Source organism: Pseudophryne corroboree, chromosome 2 (assembly GCF_028390025.1).
Source record: "Pseudophryne corroboree isolate aPseCor3 chromosome 2, aPseCor3.hap2, whole genome shotgun sequence".
NCBI lineage: Eukaryota > Metazoa > Chordata > Amphibia > Anura > Myobatrachidae > Pseudophryne > Pseudophryne corroboree.
In genome coordinates, this window is record NC_086445.1 from 924,581,457 (window position 1) to 924,587,456 (window position 6,000).

Genomic DNA, 6,000 nt, shown 5'->3' on the forward strand with positions numbered 1-6,000 from the left:
TGTTTTGTTAAACTGCATACAAGTAGTCTTCCTGGTCCCCTTCTGGGATGAAGATCGACTCCCAGCAGCAGCAGCAGCAGCAGCAGCAGCAGCAGTAGGCATAGCACTCAAGGATCCTCTGGAAGAATTGGATACAGGACTACTTCCAATACTGACTGAGGATGAAATTGACATTGAGGGTGTTGGTGGTGGATATTGCAGGCGCTTGGATCCAACAAAGAAAAGGGAGCTAGGTGTCGCTGGATTGGTTATGTTCTTAACCAAAGTTTCTGACTTTTTCAACAAATTATGTTGTATGAACTGCAAGTGGTATAACGCAGGCGGTTCCTAGGTGGTTAAGGTCACTACCTCTACTTACAACGGCTTTACAAAGGCTACAGATGGCTACACAGTAATTGTCCGGGATTTTTTTGTCTTTTGCCCAGGCATGAAATGGGCTTTTTCATACCATGGGCAACAACTGTCTCCACTGGCGCCTTATTTAAAAAAACCACATCCCCATCATCAGAATCCTAATCGTCAACATTCTCATTAGCGCCAGCTACACCAATATCCTGCTCATCCTGGTATACTTCTACAGTGACATTCTCAATCTCAATGACAGCACGTTGACTGGCGCTGCTCCTCCCAACACTTGCAGAGCGCGTACAAATGGTGGAAGGAGCCTCCTCTACCCGTACAGTATTGGTAGAGTCAGGCTTATACATTGCAACCGCGGACACGCTTGGACTCTCCTTAGGGATTGGTGATATTTCTTAATGCACAGTTGGTTCCTTCATTATGAGACGCAGAACCACCAGTCATAAACACAGGCCAAGTCCTTAGCCTTTCCTTGCCACTTAGTGTAGTGAATGGCATATTGCCAATTTTACGTTTCTCGTCAACTAACTTTACTTTGTTTTTATTTATCACCGTAAAATATGGCTTCTTTGATTTTACATGCCCTCTACGCCATTGGGCATCGGCCTTAGCAAATGACGCTGACAAACTTGCATTGTCAATGTCATGACTAGTGGCCGCAGCTTCAGCACTAGTAGCAGGAAGTGGTTCCTAATCTTTCATTTGTTTGTCCTTCATTTCTATAAACACGAAGTGGGGTACAGCAACACTATCACACAAATGAGTCAGAAATATGTATAATAATTACACACTACAGTTGACCTCACCAACAGCATCGCACAAATGGGTCAGAAATATGTATAATAATTACATACTGTGTTTGACTTCACCGACAGCGTCGCACAATACATGTATGAGTACAAAATACTATACTGCGGTCTGACCAGCAGTGTCACAGTACTTATGAAAATAAAATAAAAATGGTATAGTACACTGGGGTACATAACAAACAAACAAACAAAAAATATATTTTTTAATTATAATTTTAGGCTTTTTGGTTTTATCTTTGATTATTTTAATTTTACACTGGAGTAGAGCCCCTGGATGAACGAACAGATCGCCCCTTTCAGATGAGGAGCCAGAGCAACCCTTTTTCAGATACAGCAGGCAGAGCACCCCTGGACTGATACAGCAGACTTAGCAGCACCCTTGGACTTATACAGCAGATAGGGCACACCAGTACTTATACAGCAGACAGGGCACCTCTGGACTGATACAGCATACTTAGCAGCACTCGTGGACTAATACGGCAAACAGGGCACCCCTAGACTGAGACGGCAGTCTTAGCAGCAACCCCAGGACTGATATGGCAGACCCCTTGACTGACCCCTTGACTGACACGGCAGACTTAGCAGCACCCCTGGACTTATACAGCAGACAGGGCACTCCTGGACTGATACAGCAGACAGGGCACCCCTGGACTTATACAGCAGACATGGCACCCCAGGACTGATACAGCAGAAATAACACCCCTGGACTGATACAGCAGATAGGGTAACCCTGGACTTATACAGCAGACCGGGCACCCCTAGGATTTAAACATCAGACAGGTCACCCCTGGACTGATACAGCAGACAGAGCACCCCTAGACATATACAGCAGACAGGACACCCCTGGCTGATACAGCAGACAGGGCACCCCTGGACTGTTACAGCAGAAAGGGCACCACTGGACATATACAGCAGACAGGGCACCCCTGAACTTATACAGCAGACAGAGCACCACTGGACTTATACAGCAGACCGGGCACCCCAGGACTGATACAGCAGACATAACACCGCTGGACTGATACAGCAGATAGGGCACCCTAGGACTTATACAGCAGACAGGGCACCCCTGGACTTATACAGCAGACAGGGCACCCCTGGACTTATACAGCAAACAGGGTACCCCTGGACTGATACAGCAGAAATAGCACCCTTGGACTTATACAGCAGACAGGGCACCCCTGGACTGATACAGCAAACAGGGCACCCCTACACTGATACGGCAGACTTAGCAGCACCTTAGGACTGATATGAAATGTACACTGGCCTCGTCTTGTATGCTGTAAAAATTCAGGGATGCAGTGAAAATAAATGTACACTGGCCCTGTCTTGTATGCTGTAAAAATATAGGGGTGCTGTTGTTAAAATAAAAGTACACTGGCTCTGTATGGTGTAAAAATACAGGGGTGCTCATGTTAAAATAAAAGTACACTGTTCTTGTATGCTGTAAAAATACAGGGGTGCTGTTGTTAAAATAAAAGTACACTAGCCCTGTATGATGTACACATACAGGGTTGCTGTTGTTAAAATGAAAGTACACTGGTCCTGTATGCTGTAAAAATACAGGGGTGCTGTTCTTTAAATAAAAGTACACTGGCCCTGTCTTGTAAACTGTAAAATTACAGGGGTGTCATGAAAATAAAGGGGCACTGTTCTGTGTGCTGTAATAATAAAGGAGTGCTGTCCTGTGATTTGGAGTACAAAAATTTGGAGGAAAAAATAGTGGAAGATCAGGAACCACTTCCAGTTCCTAGTACTAGTGCTGAAGCTACTGCTGCCACCAGTCATGACATTGACGATGCAATTCCATCAATGTCGCCTGCTAAGGTTGATGATCAATGTCATAGAGGGCATGTAAAATCCAAGAAACAAAAACAGGATTTTAATACCTACCGGTATATCCTTTCCTCCTAGTCCGTAGAGGATGCTGGGGTCCACTTCAGTACCATGGGGTATAGACGGTTCTGCAGGAGCCATGGGCACTTTAAGACTTTTCTAGAGTGTGAACTGGCTCCTCCCTCTATGCCCCTCCTCCAGACCTCAGTATAGGTACTGTGCCCAGGGAGACAGACATTTCGAGAAAAGGATTTACTTTTAAGTTAATGGTGAGATTCATACCAGCTTACACTTCAACCATGCCGCACAACATGGCATTCAACAAAACACATGCCAACGAGCATGAACATTACAGCAAATGTGCTGAAAACATTTTTAACAAACTAACAACTGCAGGTAAAGTACGCTCTGGGCTGGGTGCCCAGCATCCTCTACGGACTAGGAGAAAAGGATTTACCAGTAGGTATTAAAATCCTGTTTTCTCATACGTCCTAGAGGATGCTGGGGTCCACTTCAGTACCATGGAGTTATACCAAAGCTCCAGTACGGGCGGGAGAGTGCGGATGACCCTGCAGCACCGATTGACCAAACTTTAGGTCCTCATCGGCCAAGGTGTGAAACTTGTAAAACTTAGCGAACGTGTTTGTCCCTGACCAAGTAGTTGCTCGGCAAAGTTGTCATGCCGAGACCCCCCGGGGCAGCCGCCCAGGAGGAGCACACCTTTCTAGTAGAATGGGCATGCACCGAATTCGGTATCGGCACTCCTGCCGTGGAATGAGCGTGCTGAATCGTACCTCTGATCCAGCACGCAATGGTCTGCTTAGAAGCAGGACACCCAATCTTTTTGGGAGCATACAGGACAAACAGAGCCTCTGTTTTCCGTATCCGAGCTGTTCTTGCGACATAAATTCTCAAAGATCTGACCACATCCAGAGACTTTGAAGTAGCAAAGGTGTCAGTAGCCACTGGCCCCACAATAGGTTGGTTTATATGAAAAGAAGAAACCACCTTTGGAAGAAATTGCTGATGAATTCTTAACTCAGCCCTATCTTCATGAAAGATCAAGTAAGGGCTCTTGTGAGACAAGGCCCCTAACTCAGACACCCGCCTTGCGGATGCCCAGGCCAACAGCATGACCACTTTCCAAGTGAGAAACTTTAACTCTATCTCCTGGAGAGGTTCAAACCAATCCGATTGAGGGAACTGCAACACCACGTTAAGATCCCATGGTGCCACAGGAGGCACAAATGGAGGTTGGATGTGCAGTACCCCTTTCACGAACGTCTGAACTTCTGGAAGGGAGGCCAATTGTTTCTGAAAGAAAACCGACAAGGCTGAAATCTGGACCTTGATTGAACCCAATCGTAGGCCCGCATCCACACCCGCCTGAAGAAAATGGAGAAAATGTCCTAACTGAAACTCTTCCGTTGAAGCTTTCTTGGTTTCACACCAAGACACATATTTTCTCCAAATACGGTGGTAATGTTTAGACGTTACTCCTTTCCTGCCCTGAATAAGAGTGGGAATGACTTCTTTGAGAATACCCTTTCGAGCTAGGATCCGGCGCTCAACAGCCATGCCGTCAAACGTAACCGCGGTAAGTCTTGATACACGCACGGCCCCTGTTGTAGCAGGTCCTCGCGAAGAGGAAGAGGCAGAGGATCTTCTATGAGCAACTTCTGAAGATCTGGATACCAAGACCTCCTTGGCCAGACTGGGACAATGAGGATCGCTCAAACCCCAGTTCTTCTTATGATCTTGAGAACTTTTGGTATGAGTGGAAGTGGAGGGAAGACATACACTGACTGAAACACCCAATGGGTCACTAGTGCATCCACTGCTATTGCTTGAGGGTTTCTCGACCTGGAAAAATATCTCTGAAGCTTCTTGTTGAGATAAGATGCCATCATGTCTACTTGAGGACCCGTCACCTCTGCGAAGACTTCTTGGTGGAGGCCCCATTCTACTGGATGGAGATCGTATCTGATGAGGAAGTCTGCTTCCCAGTTGTCCATTCCCGGAATGAAAATTGCCGACAGAGCTCTTGCATGTCTTTCTGCCCAGAGGAGGATCTTTGTCACCTCTGCCATCGCCGCTCTGCTTTTCGTTCCGCCCTGACAGTTTATGTACGCGACTGCTGTTACATTGTCCGACTGGATCTGTACAGGTTGATCTTGAAGATGCACCGCTAATAGAAGGCCATTGTAAATGGCTCTCAACTCCAGAATGTTTATGTGAAGACAAGTTTCTTGACTTGACCATCTTCCTTGGAAGCTTTCCCCCTGTGTGACTGCTCCCCAGCCTCGGAGACTTGCATCCGTGGTTACTAGGACCCAGTCCTGAATCCTGAACCTGTGTCACTCTAGGAGGTAAGAACTGTGTAGCCACCACAGGAGCGAAATTCTGCCTTTGGATGACAGGATTATCCTCTGATGCATGTGTAGATGGGATCCGGACCACTTGTCCAACAGGTCCCACTGGAATACTCTGGCATGGAATCGGCCAAACTGTATGGAATCGTAGGCCGCTACCATCTTTCCCAACAACCGAATGCATTGATCACTCGACACTCTTGTTGGTTTCAGAATTGGTTTGACCATTCTCTGGATTTCCAGAGCCTTCTCTACAGGAAGAAATACCCTCTGTAGTTCTGTGTCCAGTATCATCCCCAGAAAAGACAATCTTGTCATTGGTTCCAACTGTGATTTTGGAAAATTTATGATCCAACCGTTTTGTTGAAGTACTGTCAGGGAGAGTGCAATGTTCTGCACCAACCTTTCCCTGGACCTCGCTTTTATCAGGAGATTGTCCAGGTAAGGAATTATATTGACTCCTTGCTGTCGAAGGAGGACCATCATCTCTGCCATCACCTTGGTGAACACCCTCGGTGCCATGGAGAGTCCAAACTGCAACGTCTGAAATTGGTAATGACAATCCTGTATCGCGAATCTCAGATAAGCTTGATGTGGAGGATAAATGGGAACATGTAAGTAGGCAT